This window comes from Ornithodoros turicata, chromosome 8 (genome assembly GCF_037126465.1).
Source record: "Ornithodoros turicata isolate Travis chromosome 8, ASM3712646v1, whole genome shotgun sequence".
Lineage (NCBI taxonomy): Eukaryota > Metazoa > Arthropoda > Arachnida > Ixodida > Argasidae > Ornithodoros > Ornithodoros turicata.
In genome coordinates, this window is record NC_088208.1 from 6,765,709 (window position 1) to 6,784,246 (window position 18,538).

The window sequence follows — 18,538 nt, forward strand, 5'->3', positions numbered from 1 at the left end:
ATGTGCTAAAGTCTGTTCTTTGCGAGATTGATACAGCAGAAGGCGTGGTCGAAAGCAAAACTACACAATATAGTACATTATAAAGACAATCCCAACTCGGAAATACTGTTCCATTTGCTCGATAGTACTCACTTCACGGATTTTTCGATTTATGAATCCCTCGATTTATGAACAATTTTTCGGGGAACCGATGTTCATAAATCGAGGGTTGACTGTATATATTTTGTTTGGCACCGATAACATTGTAGCGCCTGGACGTCAGACAGGGTGCGTAACGCTGAATCTGTGCAATGATTAGCATTTTCATTTTGGCCTGTTACTCGTATAGAAGAGCTCACGACGACTGCACGCTGAATGGCGCTCGAATGCAGCCTCAAACTGTGCGCTTTTATGTTCACAGTACTTCTGATGAGAAAGGAGCATTGCCACCTTGCTCCTTTGGACCACTGGGCTGTCACCAGAGGACAGCAACGAGGGAGATATCACTACGGTGCTTCGGGGAGTTGACTAAGGAACAACGGAAGTTGATATGTCTCCGTACAAGGCGCACACCCGATACAATTGCGGATATATGTGCTCACCACCTCAACATGTATTTGAGAAAATACATGTCAAGTGTCGCTCCCAAAAGCTGCATCAATCCCTTGCATCTACACACAACTACACGACGAGGTACGAAGACGGTGACCATCACATTGTGCGAGAGATTTCCACATTTGTCACTCGTGCCTGGCAATCGCATCTGCCCTTCATGTTACATGCATATTCTTAAGACCAACCCTGAGACAGCAGTCGCTGAGCAAGAGCCTGCCAAGGACTCCGCGTCAGAACGTGTCCACTCGTCGTCTTCATCCTCAGCATCGCCCCCACTCGCATCGGATCCCCTGCCAGAGGAAAGTACTCTGGACGCTCTTAATGCTTCTCTCGGAGCCGTCGGTGAAACCCCTGTCAGGAAGGACCGTAGTTACAAAAGACGTGAGCCATACGTGGAGAAAAAGTTGAAGAAAATTCAAAACCGATTCAAACACATGATATCCAAAAATCTGAATGTGAAGCCACGACAAGAACTCGATGTTCTTTCACGGGAATACCGTGTTCTGTTATCTGAAATTAAAACAGCTATCCAAAAAGCAACGTCCCGAGGGAAGAAAGTTTCGCTTCTGACCCTGGCACCAAAATCCTGGACGAAAAGAAGGATAATGAGGTTCTTTGGTGTAACCGAAAGAATGGTCCGTCGTGCAAAGAAGCTCAGGGAAGAAGCAGGAATTCTACCAGACCCCTCACCAAAGCTAGGAAGGCCCCTGTCCGACGAAATCAAAACGGCAATAATAGACTTCTACAATTCTGATGACATCTCATACTCGCTTCCAGGCAAAAAGGACGTACTGCAGGGTCATCAGAAGAGGATCCTTCTGATGAACTTGCGCGAAGCATATCGGGTATGGAAGAACCGACACCCCGATCATGAATGTGGATTTTCCACATTCGCAGCACTACGCCCCAAGTGGTGTGTTATTGCAGGAGCACCTGGGACACACAGCGTTTGCGTCTGTGTTTATCACCAAAATATCAAGTTACTCATTCGGGCCTGTGGTCTCAATGAGGGTTACAGGGAACTCCTGCGGCTAGTGGTGTGCAACACTGACAAGCATGATTGTATGATGGGGAAGTGCTCGTCATGCCCAGGCTCACTTAAATTGAAGGAGTATCTGGAGCAGCGCGAGCCCTTCTCTCTTGAGCTCGACAGTGATCTCACAGTGCAGCAGTGGGTTCACAGCACACACTTCACGTTGGACAGTATTACCATACCAAAGGAAGAAATACTGGACCGTTTATCTGACCAGCTAAGTAATCTGAAATCCCATCACTATATAGCCCAGGAGCAATCACGATACCTACGCACTCTGAAAGCCAATCTGAAAGTAGAAGAATGTATCGTGGTAATGGACTTCTCCGAAAACTACAGTTTTGTCGTACAAGACGCGCCACAATCATTTTATTGGGAAGACAGCCAAGCAACAGTACATCCAATTGTAGTCTACTACAAAGCGAGAAACCATCAAGAACAGGGCCTTTGTCATAAATCGTTCGTTGTAATATCTGACACTACAGATCACGATAATGCGACAGTGCACCTTTTTCAAAGGCGTTTTCTGGAATCTTTCCTCACACAGGACACCTCACACATAGAACATTTTCATTATTTCTCTGACGGTGCAGCCTCACAGTACAAAAATAGAAAAAACTTCGTAAACTTGTGTGCGCATATCGATGACTTTGGAAAATATGCTACATGGAACTTTTTCGCAACCTCCCATGGTAAGGGACCCTGCGATGGCGTCGGCGGCACTGTGAAAAGGCTTGCCACGAAGGCCAGTCTTCAGCGGCCCCTGGAAAAGCAGATCCTGACGCCTTTCGATCTCTACACGTGGGCTTGCGAAAACATGAAGGACATTCACCCAATATGGGTAGCAAAAACAGATGTTGCCGTCGAAAGAGAAATGCTGTCCGACAGATATGGAAAGGCCTTAACCATCCCCGGGACGAGGGGATTCCATAACTTTGAACCAATATCAAGTTCAAGTGTCCGTGTGGGATATACGGGCTTTTCTGAAGAAAAATTTGAATATACTGTGTTGCGGCATGTTTAGCAAGTTTGTAGTTTTGTTGTAAAGTTGTAATTAGTCACGTCTCGAGTGCAATATAAATGGAATAAAACGCAGCGTTAATGTGTTCCTTCTCTTCAGCGAACGCAGGGGTCAGAGCGCGGGCGCCGTGAGCACGCGCACTGTGTGCAATGTAAAAATTAATTTCCCGCGTTTAAAAAATATAACCCTCGAGATTTTTCTATATGTTTGAGAAGAAGTGTTTTACTAACCGTCTGCACTGTCGGAAATTTTCTATCTCGGCCTCCACACCGCGAATTTTCGGGGTGAATATAGCCATTTCTGGCAAAGTTGGCGTTTTCTTTATTTTTTTACTCTGAAACCGTTATAGCTGCGACGTTAATTTTTCGTACATAGCTTGGCACATGTATTGGCTACCATGTAATTTTTTTTCGTGGCGATCAGTCTTCAAACAGACGCTCAGCACTCCAAAGTACTATCACATTTTTTCGCCATATTCGCGTCTCAGAAAAACTGTCGTAATTATAAGCAATCTGAATTTGTATACCTAGGTTGTATAAACATGTTCCTTGCACGGAGTTCACAGTTGACAGAACGCGTCTGAGTGTCATGGAAGCTTCAGAAAAAAACCATACGTAAAATAAGGTTTGTGGCATTTAGCGGAACTTGAGAGGGCTATAAAACTCGAGAGGGTTAATAATTGCACTTTAGAATTTCTGACCGATGTTATATACATAATAAAGAGCTCACACAATTTTTTTCATAAAAATTTCAGGGGGTCGAGCGACGCCTCCGGGACGTTTGGCGTGGAATGACCCAGCTCCCCTTGCGGTATCTGAATACAACTTTCCTGAGACCGCCACTTTGCCGTATTCCAACGCATTGAAGCCGATGTTTTCGTCGCTCCGTTTATTTCTTTACGCTGGGTATGACTTCCGCGATTTTTCTCTGTAGCTTTCGCACGCATAAATGGGCCACCGGATGTTCATCAGGCAAGTAGACAAAGAGTTGCGTGTGGAAATGCCGTTTAGGTTTATCAGTACATACTCTATACATACGTAATTGTCTTCTATATAATGTCTTTAAATTAGTACGCGAAAATCGCTCGTTCCATGGCAAATCCATCAAATCGGCAGTCCGCCCTAAGGCACCGGCCTTTCTGGACTTTGTAGGAATTATGCCCTGTCTGTGAGCTTATTATTGTATTTTCACCGAATTACCCGCACCAGTGAGCTAGAGTAAATGCAAAAGCGCGCATGCGAGCTGTTACATGGTAACAGTTCAGGGTGTCAAACGATGTCTCATGGGCATGCTCATCCGTAGTGACCCTAGCTGAACCTGCACACAACACCCACTGCAGTAGTAATAGGTCGTGTGGTACTCTAGGGATGTCCAGTTAGCAACCTGACAAACATGCACGGAGTCAATACTGAATAGCAGAGAAACACTTTGAACGGCGGCACATCATCCACACTTAAACAATAGATACATGCAAGGAAATAATGAGAAACACGACCAACAGCTAATAGAGAGCCAAACCAATGCATCATCCAAACAAGAGGTACACAAAAGAAAAAAAAATCTATCAAAACGATAAACATGCACGGAGATAGCACTGAATAGCAGAGAAACACTTTGAACGGCACATCATCCAAGTAGTATAATTAGAAGTCCTATAGCCAAGAGTTTTCTCTAATCCAATTCCATACCAATTCTAATCCAATTCCAATCCAATTCTAAGCAAAAATCCACTGCTAAGCCAACACAATCCACTGCTAAGCCAACACAATCCACTTCTAAGCCAACCCAAGCCAATACCAAAGCCATCTGATTGGCCGCCATTAGCTCCGCCCACTTCACGTTGACTGGCTAACGCCAGGCCTACTGACCGTTGATTGGTTGACCGTAGCTCCGCTCCGTTAGTGCTAATTAGTTGGCTTGGCTCTGCCCACTTCACGTTGATTGGCCCATGCTAAGCTCCCTAATTGCTGATTGGTTGACCGTAGCTCCGCCTCTTTATGCTAATTACTTAGCCCCACCCACTTCACGCTGATTGGTGCACGCTGATCGCTGAGCTCCGCTGATTGGTCCAGTCTAAGCCTACTGGTCACTCTCCCTGACTTTCTAAGCGCACTGATCGGCCACCACCACCGATTGGCCCGGCCCACCGATTGGCTCGCTGAACATAGCCTTCCTAGCGCCCGCGAGATGGCAGCGACCCCGCTGCAGCTTTGTTCAAACTTATGTTCAACCAGATGTTCAAACCAGATGTTCAAACTTACCTATTTACTGGCTCTACCCACTTCATGCTGATTGGTTCATTCTAAGCCTACTGACTTCTAAGCTGGTCCACATGAAGCCTACTGATCACCCTCCCAGACTTTCCAGACGCCCTGATTGGCCGTCCCCAATCTAAGCTTACCGATTGGCCCTCGCTGGCCCATTCTAAACCCACTGACACTAGATGGCACAACTTCACACTTCGGCTCACTTCATGCTGATTGGTGCATTCTAAGCCCACTGATTGGCTCTTCACACCGATTGGTTCATTCTAAGCCTACCGATGGCTGGCCCTGGTTGGTCCACACCAAGGCTACCGAACAGTGATTGGCTAACTTGAATTTGTCGCTCCTAAGTGAGTCCAATCTCAGATGTCTAAACTTAACTCGTGCCACCAGATGGCGTCACTATCTCGATTTGAACTCAGCTTACATAGTGACGAAAGTTCACATCGTACGTGACAATGGGTCGCTACCGGAAAGATGCTGGCGATCGGACGACCTACGACGAGGTCTACCCCGTCAACGCGTTCGCCAGCTCACGTTTCAAGAACGTAGCCGTCTTCTTGAATCAGATCATGATTACGAATAATAATTTGTATAGCTATAGAAGCTACCTGGATATTTTGCTTCACGCCAGCCCCACGGAGCAAAATACCGTGCATAAAGCAGGTCTGTACACGCAAGAAGAGGCGTGTCAATCGGAAGACAACATTCGCGCTCGTGGACTGACCGAACAATACAATCTCACACGAGGCGGCAAGACCATCGACCTGGTTTCCAAGATCAACTCGGACATTTTCCTGCAGCGTAAGTTACTCATATAGGGAGTGGAAATTAGGCTTGTTTTTTATCAAGGCTCCGATGAATTCCGCACTATGAAGACCTATCAGGAGCAGCACACGCATAAAGTGGAAATCATGAGTGCCGCCTTGTACATAAAGAAAATCACCATGTCTCCCAGCCTATTCCTCGGGCACAATACGGAATTGCAGCAGCGCAAGGCTCTCTACACACTGGCCGGATGTGAAAAGCGCATTCGTCCGCTACCAGTTGGCAACCTGGATGCATGATTGGAAGATTTATTTCCAGAGAAGATACCGTCTAAGGTGGTGGTTGCATTCGTGCCCACCCTAGCCTTCCAGGGAGCATTCAATCGCGACCCGTATCGATTTGTGAACTGCGACATTGAGTAGGCGATGCTCACTGTGAACGGGACGCAGCGAGTAGACGCGTTCGACTTGAGCAGTAACCTGAACCACCGAAGCTACTTCAACCTCTTGGAGCAGCTGTGCGAGAAGCACGTCTCCTACGAATACGACCACGACGTCGGAAACAAGCTCCTACTGTACTACGACAGGGATCCCGATCAATCCTCCGCCCACCTGTCACCGATCAGGCGTGGAAACGTACGTCTGCAACTCAAGTCCCGACGCGCCTTGGAAGAACCCACGACGGTATTGAGACTGTCCAAGAGTGTGAGAATCACGTCCATCGCTAAGAACAGGAACGTCACATTGGATTAGCGATGTTCGAGCAAGATATCGAGAGGCTCCTGAAGTACAACGATTACACTTCGGCACTCTTCCGTGGTGTATACGCGCGAGACGATCGTCTGCCTGCGCTGGATAGACTGGGAATAATAGTAGTCAACACCGATCAGCGACAGCAAGCTAGGGAACACTGGATTCTCTACGCGAAAATGAGGGATGGCCTGTTCTACTTTGATTCCTTCGGATTGCCGCCCATCGAACCCGAGCTGAAACAGCTCACCGTTGACGAATATAATGATGTCTGTATTGAAAGTCTGTATTCTCCAATATGTGGTGTGTACTGTTGTATCGTGGCGACATTGTTGGTGAAAGGGGAATCACTGAAGCGCATTGTATCCCTGTTTTCCAATAATCTCGCCGCTAATGACCTAGAATCAATAAAGATGCTAGAAAAGTTGTTTGTTGCTTTAAAAAAGCATGTTGTCCTTTATTCTCTATAGCTCCCACAAACTATACTCGCTTAGTTGATGAATACGCACTATAGCTCCTTATCATATCATTCAATATAGCTCCCATCATACCAACCTATCCTCCTAATCCATAACAACAACGCAGCATTTTTTATCTTAAAATCAGAAATACATGTATTTTTATTTTACTGATGATTACATATGGGACGCGGACTTTCTGGTCTCGCGGTCACTTCTTCGTCACGTGAGTAAAGATGATGTCGGGCGATGGGACTCTTTCACCATCCCTGAATCTCTCCTTCTCTAGTTTCAGATCTGGTAATTCTCGCATTTCATGCAAATCTTCATCTGTGAGTCGCTTAAAACGACTGGGTAGGTACACCTTTACACTATTATCGTTTTCCATCAGGAGTTCCACGTACACGGCCTCCCCGTACATAGTGTCCACCTTGCGTAAGTCCAACACGTCGAGCTTTTTGCTTTTCGGAACGATGCTCATTTTCTGAATGTCCGCATCTCTGGGTTTCGTTAGTTTATCCAGCTTCTTGAAAATAGATGACATATCTCGCTTACTTCTTAGTGCAAGTTTCTCTACGCATGCCAAATGAACTGAAAATGAGGACAACTATTACCTAACTTTCCTCATCTTCAGGACAATAGTGAGACATACCTTTCTCGTTGTGCGCTTCACCCGGAGTCGACCGACGGATGAACAAGTATCTTCACAGACCTCAATTGTTTTGTATATATCGCATCTTTTATATAAAGCACCCCTGGAGGGGTGCAAGGATGGTGCAATCCTGTGTACACAATAACATAGGAACAGCTCGCGCGTGTTAGCTGCGAAGCACATTCGGAACTTCTTGGAAACCGAAGTGCATAACCGAGCCCCTTGTTTTTGGTTACAGAAAGCTTGTTGTGGAAGGTGGAAAGCATGTGTTGAAAGCATGTGGAAATGAGAGGGTTATGACAGGCAGTCCGCTTTGACATGGGCTCGTAGTCTTTTCTTTTTTCCTTAAGATAGACTGTCTTATCAGGCAGAACAGTTTACTTTTTTAATACGCGCGGCCTCGCAGCGTGACTGCTGAAGCTAGATGACTTCATTTCTCGGAAAACATAATTTACGATCTTCCAACTGCGAGCTTCGATATAAAACAGATGTCCCCAACGTGTTGGGATATGCAGCGTGGCCGATGAAGCTCTGTGACCTAATTTCTCGGAACACATGATTTACGACCACCGAAGCATGGGAGTACGCGAGCTTTGATATAAAACAGATGGCCCCAACGTGTTGACACATGCAGCGTGGCCGATGAAGCCCCGTGACCTCATTTCTCGGAACACATGATTTACAACCACCAAAACATGGGAGTACGCGAGCTTTGATATAAAACAGATGGCCCCAACGTGTTCTGACATGCAACGTGGCCGCTAGTTTCTAAGCCTCGAGAGCGCCTCAGGGGGACAGTCTGCTTCAACTCACTTCAATATAAGTTATTCGCCTCACTTGTTGCACGTTTCTTATGGTTCCTATTACATACAGTGCCTAGATGTGTATTCTGCTTTTTGACCCTCACGATATAGAGGATGAATCGTAAGACGATTCTCGGGACGGCGCTCCTCCTACACTGTGCGCTCATGTGATGCGGTCGCACCCCGGCGCGGATATATCCTTCCTGCCCTCCTTCCAGACTGACAGTGCACCTAGAGGTGTCGTCAAAAGATACGTGCTATTGGCACCTGTTCGCAATCAGGGAGTAGAGGATTTGCGACAATATTTAATGAGTCGGTCACTTTCACGATATGGTCGCTATATTGAGAGCGCAAAGAATACCCTTTAGCTTATACCTAGAGATACCTATCAGACATATTTTCTGAATCGCACTGGGAAGCGAGGGGGGCGACGTATCTATTTTGGTGAGGGAGAAGTCATGTGAAATCATAACGGAGTATAGGATTTGTACTGACGATTTTGAAGTGTTGTCACTATTGCCAGGGGATGACGTTTATTCTGTGATATATCGTGCTCCGGACGGGAACACCTCATCATTCTTTATTTTCCTTGAAGGCATGCTGTCTTACATTGTCAATAACAAATTGACACTGTTTCTCGGTGGTGACATCAACAGACATGAGCAAGACATCACCACCACAAACAACACTACTGCAGCTGCTCCAGTCATACGGTTTCATCAATTTTGTAAACACCCCTACTCGAGTTACACCCACAAGCAGTACAATAATCGACGTGATCTTATCAAATTATTGTACTGCACATGTTACTAGTGGAACGATAAGCACAGATATCAGCGATCATGTGCCGATCTTCTTCGGTTGTCGTGGCCAGGGTAGAAGACCAAGAGAGACGACGATAAGACAAGAAATAAACGAAGGTAGCCTGTCAAAATTCAGAAACCAAATTGGGTCTTTCAACTGGAGCCATGTCATGTACTGTACAGACCCGAACGTCACATACGATTTGGTTTTCGGTGCCATAAGTGACATGTATCGCGACTGCTTCCCGTTTGTGCACAGGACTCAACCAAGGCATGCTCGTAAGCCATGGATAACGCATAATATTCTGAGGTCGATTGGAAAGCGTGATAAGCTTTTCAGGAAGTGTTTGAAAAACAGGGATCCAGACACCCTTAGCACCTTTAAAAAGATTCGAAATGATATAAACAGGATGATCAAGAAGGCCAAACAAGAGTACACCTTGAATATTTTCTCGACATGCAGGGGCGATACTTCGGCCATGCGGCGCAACGTCAACTATCTATTGAACTCTGGCCATCCACGGAAGCCTCTCCAATGCGTTATCCACGAGGGTATTAGTTACAGTGGAAGTGACATGGCTCAGCAATTCAACGACAACTTAGTCAATTCATGTGCGGCAAACGTAGTGACATCAATATAGATGGTGCCTGCAAATATGTCCCTAACTGTACCGTCAGCTCTATGTTTATCATTCCCACGGATGAGACCGAGGTTTACCGTAGCTTTATGCGACTTAAAAACAGCAACGCACTCGATGTACAATATGCAAATCGGTCCCATTAAGGCAGTGCTGTATCTCATAAAGCCATACTTAACTCATATTCTCAACCTTTGCTTGAGTCAGGGCTGCTTTCCAAATAGCTTACAGATGGCTAAGGTTACTATGATTCATAAAGGTGGGGACGTGCGCAGCTTATCTAACTACCGCCCTATCTCAATTCTACCGGTGTTTTCGAAAGGCTTCGAGCGAATAATCTACAGTCGCTTATCTGCGTATTTTGAGAGGAATAGATTCCTCTCTGACTGCCAGTTTGGGTTCCGCAAAAATTTTTCTACTGAGTTGGCCCTGTTACATCAAAAGGAAGTGATATTGAAAAATATCGAGAACATGTTACTAACTTTGGGTGTGTTTATTGACTTTAGTAAGGCATTTGACTGTTTATCCCACAGCCTACTATTACACAAGTTGTTTCGGTATGGCATAAGAGGCCCTGCGCATTCCCTATTTTCCTCGTACCTGTCTAGTTGCCACCAGAAAGTTATCATCAATGGACACCACTCCTTCCTCCGTAAAATTACTTGTGGCGTCCCGCAGGGCAGCCTCTTGGGCCCTCTTCTCTTTTGTATCTACACGAATGACATCGTATCACTAACTAATGAAGCAACCTTTATCATCTACGCTGATGACACGAGCCTGCACTTTACCGGTTCTGACCCTGATGGCTTAATTAGGAAAGCTAACAGAGCACTTCGTGAATTAAAATCTTGGGCAGAACTCAACTGTTTAAGGATCAATGCCACAAAAACCAAGGCGTGTATCTTTGCTGCCAAGAACAAGTCCGTCAACGCAAGAGAACAACTTTTGATTGATGGCACCGTTATCAGCGTTGTCGACAGTGTTAAAGTTCTTGGTGTCACTTTCACCTCTACTCTTTCTTGGACACTGCACATCAATCATGTTCACTCTAAGGCATCGCGTTTCTTTAGCTTCTTGTACAGATATCGCTCATCCCTACCCAAATCAGTTGTACTAATACTTTATTATGCGCTCATTTACTCGTATTTTACGTACTGTTTTCTGGTGTGGGGAAGTGCAACTAGGTCGGACCTGGATAAGTTACTAGCTCTGCAAAAAAAGTTCATCCGAATCCCAGACAGCCTTCCTTACACCCACACAACAGTAGGACTGTTTAGAAAACATGGCTTGATACAAATACATAACTTGTACAGATATAGGCTGCTTTGTTTTTACCAGGGAGCATGTAAAAACTGTATAAGTACCATTTTAGCTTTATTTAACCTGAATCTCAGCACACCCTACTATAACTGTAGGAACCAAAAAATGTGGGCTGTACCCCGTTGCAGAACACGCTACGGGGAGCAAAGTGTGAGCTACATCTTGCCACGTGTTCTAAACGAATGTTTTATACATCGCGGAAGTGTATACGCAATTCTTGTATGTAAAACAATGCCAATTGTTTTCTTTTCACGGCAGCTGTGAGCTCGTCAAGTCACCAAGGTGACTTTTTTTCACAGTTCCCGCCACATATTATGCTATGTGGAAATAAATAAATTATTATTATTATTATTATTTTGTTCTGATGTTTTAATGATCAACGAAATTCGTGGGGAGACAACCGCGTACATCGCCCACTTCATGGCGTTTGTTCGCGAAGTCCACAGCGACGGAGCCATCGCGAATACCCTAATGAACGTGATTCAGGAATCCACAGGGCGCGTCAAAAATTATCAGCGGGAAGGGAGTGGGTTCGTGTACACCGACGTCCACAAAAACTTTCAAATGTGCATTTCCGCCGTGAAAACTAAAACATTCGGATGCAATGGGGTACTTCCCGATCATTTGGCTAAACGCAGAAACACGCTAACGAATATTCATTTACCGGCACTTAATGAGGGTGAGTGTTTTATGTACAATACGCTCGCCCTCCTGCATCCACAGAGTTGGAATGCATGGTAAAAAAATATGAAAATTATGCGTCGGAGTATTGGTGGCCTAGTCGCATCCCCGTTTCCTACTCTGACCTGGACGAATTCGAAGAGAAAAACCAGATATCCGTGTACGTGTATGAGTACATCGATCAGGGAGTGCACGTGTCGAGACCCCCAAAACTCAAGTATGAAAAGAAAATTCACTTATTGGCTATAGACAAGCATTTTTTTTGGAATCAAGTCCCTCGAGCGATTACTGATTAGGAAAAATAAGCGTTTCGTATGCGAGCGTTGCACGCGCTCTTTTACCGAGGAAAAGAGCATGGCGAAACATCGTCGTCTGTGCGCGGACGTAAACGGAATAATATTGGAATTTTGTGAACCGGGCAAAAACGTTGTAGACTTTACAAAAATACAGGACAAGCAGCAGTGCAACTATGTCGTTGCGTTAGACACGGAGAGCGTTCTCGCGCCCAGTGGTGTTGGCATGCAACGTCACGTCACCTCTAGCTTCTGTGCCGTGCTCGTGTGCACTCAGGAGTCGAAGGTGATGCACATCAGGACGCACCACGGTGAAGATTCCGCGAGGCAGTGCGTGAAAGCTTTGATGGAAATGCAAGACGAGATGATCGCCCTGATCGCATGCCCCGCCGAAATGATGCTGAATGATGAGCAACGGGCCCAGCACAGAGCTGCTACCCACTGCGCGTACTGTAGGCAGGAGTTCACGCAAGATCTACCCCATGTCTGGCATCACGACCATTTCAAGCGTTGTACTGCCGGCGAGACAAATTACATCGCGACGCTGTGCAACCCCTGTAACGTGGCGTGCACGACGAGGGAAAAACTGCCCATCATGGTGCACAATCTGGCCTACGATTTGGCCGGACTGTTGCGGGAATTTCACCTCCTCGGTTGGAAGCGAGCTCCCTTGATCGTGGCCAGTTCCATAGAAAAAATCCGATCGTTCGAAATTGGCACCATCCTATTCAGAGATACCACGCAGTACCTAAATTCGTCGCAGGGAGAGCTCGTGGAAACCGTCAAATCCATGGGGGGCGCAGAGGTGTTCCAATGCTGAAGCAGGTATTTGGAGACGACTACAAAATTTTGCTTCATAAAGGTGCATTCCCGTACAGCCTCGTTAGCTCGTTCGCGGTCTAAGTCGAATTGGCTCTGCCGGCAAAATCCGCCTTCCGAAACGGTCTGACGGGAGAGGATATAAGCGACGGAGACTATCAGTACGCGCTGCACGTATTTGAACGTTTTGGATGCTCGAAGCTGAGGGATTATAATGCATTGTACATGAAAACAGATGCCATGTTACATACTGACGTAATGCAGCACTTCCGACGCCTGTGCTATGATGCGCGCGGATTGTAATTGCATCATTGCGTTTCTCTGTCATCCTATTCGTGGCAATGCGCTCTAAATTACACGAGGGCAAAATGAACTGATCATCGACGAGGTCATGTACGGGACCATCGAATCGGGTGTTAGAGGTGGATTCTGTCGGGCGAGCAGGCGTCATTTGCGGGCTAACAACCCGCTGTGCAGTGGCCACGATCCGCAGTGGCCACGATCCGCAGTGGCCACGGTTTCCGATCCCGATAAACAGGAGGTGTACCCCCCCCCCCCCCCATATCGTACATAGATTGCAACAATGTTTACGAATTCAGTATGATAAAGCACCTCCCCGTCGGCGATTTCGAATAGGTCGAGGATTTTAGCTCTGTGGATTTTATGCGTCACCCCACGGATTCGGACGTTGGATACGTGTACGACTTGGAGTATCCAAAATCTATCCACGCGCTGCCGCGGTACTTCCCCCTGGCTCCCGAGAAGGTGGTCGTCCCGAAGGAATGACTCTCACCATTCCAGTGGGGGCTCCTAGCAGAGTTAACGTATCAGCCGGCAAACAGCAAAAAGCTGCTGCTCACGTGCAAGGACAAGGTCAAGCACGTCGTTCATTGCGCTCTGCTCGCACTCTATTGTAGACTGGGCATGCGGGTGACAAAAATTTATTGAATTCTCAAATTTCGTCAGGCACCATTCCTGCGTCCCTACATCGAGGACAATGTTGCCAGACGCGTCGCCTCGAGCACGACGTTCGAGAAAAATTTCAATAAAACCTCAAATAATGCGGTCTTCGCGCGTACGCTGCTAAATAAATTTAATATGTGGGATATTTGAGTAGCCTTCGATGAGGAGACGGCGAATCGCCTCAGGAGTTGGGCGGAATGCGTGCGAATGGAAATTTTGTCTCCCGATTGCGTCATGTACGAAATGCGCAAAAGAAACGTGCGATGCGATTTCGCCCTGCAGATTGGCTTCACGATTTTAGAACTGAGTAAGTTAATCATGTACTCGTTCTACTATGAAACCCTGCAGAGTAAGCTCACTTGTCCGGTGATTACCTGCTACTTTGACACGGATTCTTTGATCCTCGGCCTATTCTGCAAGGACTACGAATATCAGCTACGTGCGATCGCCGGCGACCATTTAGACTTGTCTTCCTTCGATCGTGATCATCCACTGTACAGCAAGAGGAATCGCGGTAGGCTTGGCGCGTTCAAACGTGAAACGGGTAGCATACCCATCGAGGAAGTAATATGCTTGAAAGCCAAAACGTATTCCATCAAATTAGCCAGGGGAAAACAGATAGCAAGAGCTTGTGGAAACCTCGTGTTTCCACAACCTCGGGGCGTCAGTCCGTCCGCTCCGTCGCTGAGGAAGACACAGCAAGCAAAAGGTTCAAACAACAAACAACAAAGGTTTATTCCATACCTTTACACAGAATACCGCCAGCAACAACTGAAGGAGCCAAACCAAAAAGAGCCCCGTGGTTTCCGTGCCTATCGCTTAAGTAGCCCTTTAACGCCCCCTACTTCTGGGACGCATGACCCGATTCAGCTTATCAGGAGTTTTACACACGCGCCCCGCAATGACGCGCACACTCTCCCCTCCCTAAATCCATTTACGCAGGAGTCTCAAACGTCGGGCGTGTCCAAGACCACGTCATCCGGGATGGCTGGAGGACCTTGCGGGCCCCGGAGGAGGTCTGGACGGTGCCGCTGTAGCACGGCCACTGCTTCTGCCACGTCGGATCCTGTGGATCGAGCTTCTCGAAGAGCTTCCACTTTGGCGCGGTGGAGGGGGCCTCGCCTGTCCACAACTGGCGCCCAACGTTTGGGGGCACAGTTCGTCCGTTCGACAGCGAGGAGGACGCAGCACGCGTTGTTCATTTTTCGTTTGGTACGCTTTTTTTTTTCTTGTCTTTTCTTTCATTCAGGACCCGCCGTTTTTTTTTCCGGGGTGTCATTTTTTTCTTTTTCGAGCTATCGTTTTTGCTTCGAGTGTGTTTGAGTTGTTTTGAGTGCTTCAGAGCTCCCACTCGGTGCCCGAGCCCTGGAGCCGATGCAGCATTCGCCGCCGCGAGGCCGATACGACCTCCGGGACGGATGGAAGGGCACGGTGAAGCAGGAGTCCCGTGCGGAGGAAGGGTTGGTTTCCGGCACCTCGGCGCCTTCGGAGCCAAAAGGACCAGCCGAGGACAAAGAGGTACATGCAGTGCCTCCGTCCCAAGGTACGTTAACTACGGTACCTGCAGTGCCGCAGTTGGACTCCGCTATAACGACAGAACTCTTGTCACGCATGACATATCACGCATCATCAAAGCGCTAGCTGACAGAGATGATATCATTATCAAGCCCGCAGATAAGGGTGGGAGTATCGTCATCTGGCCCACAGATAAATATATTTCTGAAGCTCATAGGCAACTCAACAATACGCAACACTACCTCAAACTGGACCATGACCCAACAAAGGAGTACACGGCGCTAATAACCCATACCATACAGGACCTTCACGAACGAAAGCTCATCACACGTGATGACCTCAGATATCTCACCCCATCAAACACAGGCGCAGGTCGTTTCTATTTACTGCCCAAAATCCACAAGGTACACGCCAACGAGCTCTATACGGCTGACATCGCCGGCAGGCCAATTGTATCTAATAACAACACACCAACAGAAAGACTCTCGAAATTCCTGGACCACTATTTAAAGGGACTATGAAATTTCCCGAACCCCCATACTTTTTTTCGCTAGAAACTGTTCTTCCCGCCGAGAAACTAATATGCCACAAATTTTTCCGGACGAAATCGCTCCACGCTGTGAGGAGCGCGCGCTCGAAATGTCTCTTCCGCGTTCCTCCTTACCGGCGCACATTCTCCCGTCGATGGTGTAGTGTAACCAGTCCTCCTCAGGTAACCGAGGATGCGGCTGTAGAGTATGTACCACTGCGCCAATCTACAACGTTGCAAGCTCATTGGCCAAGGCTGCGTGCGCGCTCCGATTGGTCGACAACGTTTTGAAATCGCATTTTGTACGCGCGCATGTGTGTGCAGCGTCCCGGAGGCCGTTTGCCGTTTCAGCATAGTTTCGAAATAGCTCGCATCGGTCGGCACGGCGTCCGTCCGTCCTCCTGTATTCCGTGTTTCGGTGATGTCAATCGGCAGAACAGTTTGTGATTCTACACGTGTTGTGCTGTTCCTGGACACGACTATTATCACACGTACAGTCTATCAACTACGGAACTGGAATGCTTCGTGGGCTGGTACGGTTGGAGCGTGAAGAACGCGTTCGGGCGCCGTCGGATTTTGAGGCCTGACAACAAAGACAGGATTACGATTACGTGCCACACAAGCGCCTTTTCCGCTCTGCAAACAACGAAAGAAGATGCTCATCATAAAATCGGCCGGCAAGGCGTTCTCTCGTGTTCCGTGTTTCGGTGATGTCAATCGGCAGAACAGTTTGTAGAAGTGTTCGCTGGTTTATTCATGCGTCGATGTGATTCAACGTGTGTTGTGCTGTTCCTGGACACGACTTTTATCCAACGAACAGTCTATCAACTCCGGAACTGGAATGCTTCGTGAGTTGGAGCGGTTGGAGAGTGAAGAACAAGCGCGGGCCCCGTCGGATTTCGAGAGCTGTGTTCGTTTTGCTTCAAGTTCGAACTTAGTTAGAGTGCGTCAGCAACGCAGTGGACTTTGTATTCACAGTGCATCCATGTATCAGATCTTTGAATCAGTGCTTTGTGTCAAATAAATATTTCTTCTAGCCAAAAGAAGCTTCAGTTATTTTGAATATCGGGTAACGGCGGTATGCGTGAAATCCGGCAGAAGTCGATGGTAGCCAGAACCGGTCGAAAGGTCAGCCAAAGTTAAGGCTCCTGATTGGTCGACTGGCATTGCATAATTTCTACAACGTTGCACTCTCATTGGTCGTGTGCCCAGTGTTGTGTGAATTATCTCAAACTATGGGCTCTATGGGGAGCTGTTGGAGCCTGGTGTAACTGTACGGACCGCACTTATGTTCCCCGTTACGTCACCGGTGTTGCGCAATGGCAAGTAATGCTGCGAGCGCGCTGTGGCTGGCGCCGTCCAGTCGCACATAGAAGGTCACAAGATCTCTGGTAGAGTCTGAGGGTTGAAGTTGGAGCATTACGTTTTCTTGGTTGGAGGCGTTCGGATAGCACGCTATAATGAACAGCTTTTTGCGTGTGAATCGTTTGCTACAGTTGAGCTGCAAGTATGACATGTGAGCTGTACTTTTTCATCGAATGTATTCGTCCTCTGCTCTGCGGCCGTTCACAGCAAGGAACTCAAGTAGCTCCGTGGCTTTGAGAGTTTTGCTGACGAGTTACGTCGGCCTCTAGCGATTCACCGCAAGCTGTATTGGTTGTATTGCCGTCACCAATGGAAAGTGTCTGGTGGTTGCTTGGCGTTGCAGTTATATTTACGTCAGTTGCAGTTATGTTTACGTGTTGGCAATCTGACAACAAAGGATGTGCGTTGTGAAGTGCGACTGTGATATTTGGAAGGTGCCCCATTTGTTGCTCGATTTGTTTGCACAAATTATCGTAAAAGACTGGGTGGTCTAATGTTTTGTTTTACTTTGTTTCAACTCGTGTTCTTCGTCATCATTACTGTTATTATTCAAAGCAGCTTCGCGCCTCTAGCGATTTTGATTTACTCTGCATTTATTGTTCTACAGATGGCTGTATTTCCTTCCGTCGAAGGACTTCTTGTTTGCCTAAGATTATGTTTCATGCAAGAATTTATTTATGAGCACGTCACGTATTCTGTATTCAATGTTGAGCACGTCGTAAATCTGAACAGTTAGCATTGCCAACCACCATGCCTACAAAACTCAGCTGTAGCGTATTGTGTTAGAGTATTCTGCACATCGTAGTTATTTCTGGTAACTGTTTGTCGTTTAACAAATTTATTGTTCAACGAGGTTTCCAATACTGTGTAATACATCCATAACCCTAAGGCTGAGGGACACAATCTAACGACACCAGTGCGCCTGCTTCATTGGCATCTTATATTATTGTGTTACGTAAGCTTGAAGTCACCAGTTGAGGTAACTGGAAAGAAGCAAAAAAACCCCAGTACTGACGTAGCATGCCCAATATTTTGCAATTAGAAAAACGACAAGTAATTGGTACTATTTCGAGTAAGCTGCTTGTTGGTCTTCTGGCGGAAATCTGCTTTCTTTGTGAAAGAACTGTTCCATTTGTCACTGGGACAGAGTCCTCGCTATGCAGGCTCCTCCGAGGGAGTGGGCACACTTGTATGTGCGTCAAGGACGAGGGCATCAGGCTCAAACAGATGAAATGTCGACATTTAGCTCGAATAGTACAATAACTAAGAC